The sequence below is a fragment of the Elephantulus edwardii genome, unplaced genomic scaffold (assembly GCF_000299155.1).
Source record: "Elephantulus edwardii isolate Elephantulus edwardi_28Jun2011 unplaced genomic scaffold, EleEdw1.0 scaffold00020, whole genome shotgun sequence".
NCBI classification, from domain to species: domain Eukaryota; kingdom Metazoa; phylum Chordata; class Mammalia; order Macroscelidea; family Macroscelididae; genus Elephantulus; species Elephantulus edwardii.
The window spans coordinates 542,595-543,652 of NW_006399770.1; positions in this window are offsets into that span (position 1 = coordinate 542,595).

The following is a 1,058-nucleotide window of genomic DNA, read 5'->3' on the forward strand; positions in this document are numbered from 1 at the left end:
TTGTTCTTCAGTTCCTTGAGCTTAAGAAATGCTGAGTGAGTTCAGCCCTTTTGATTTTTTTCTGACTCCAACTTCTTGCAAATTTCATTGTAATATTTTGCTTTGTCATCCGTGCTGCCCTTTGGAATCTTCTGTTCAGCTCTTTAGTATCTTGAATTCTTCCTTGTGCTTTGGCTTCTCTGCATTCCAGTGCAATATTCAGAGTTTCTTCTGACATCCATTTTGGCCTTTTCTTCCTCTTCTGTCTTCGTAATGACCGTCTACGCTCTTTCCTGGATGATACATTTGACATCCTCCCACAACTCATCAGTTCTTTGTTCATTAGTGTTCAAGGCCTCAAACCTGTTCCTGAGATGGTTCTGAAATTCAGATGGGATGAACTCAAAGTCATATTTTGGTTCCCGTGGATTCAATTTCATTTTCCTCAGCTTCAGCTTGAACTTGCATATGAGTAGCTGGTGGTCTGTTCCACAGTCAGCTCCTGGCCTAGTTTTCACAGCTGATATTGAGCTTCTCCAGCGGTTTTTTTCTGCAGATATAATCGATCTGATTCCTATGCATACCATCACGTGAAATCCATGTGTATAACCTGCATTTATGTTTCTTATAAAACGTATTTGCAATGAATAGGTCATTGATTGTGCAAAATTTAATCATTCTATCTCCAGCTTCATTTCTCTCAACAAGTCCATGTTTTCCAAGTACTGATTCTTCTTCTCTGTTCCCAACTTTTGCATTCCAGATTTGCATATTTTAGTTATTTCTATAAGTGAAATCATATGATAGTTTTTCTTTTTACATGGTATATTTCATTTATTATAATATTTTTAAAGCTCATCCATGTTATATCATTGTTGTTGTTACATGCCATTGATTTGGAAATGACCCTGATAATGGGTTTTCAGAAGCAGTGAATTGGATGGAAGTTGATTGTCCAATTTTTTCGCACAGAGAAGATGGTGGGTTCTAACCGTGTGCCTTTGGATTGGCAGGACTGCTTGCTGCAGAAGGTAAAGGACTATAATCTTCAATATAGTTTGAAGTTCAACATCAAGAAG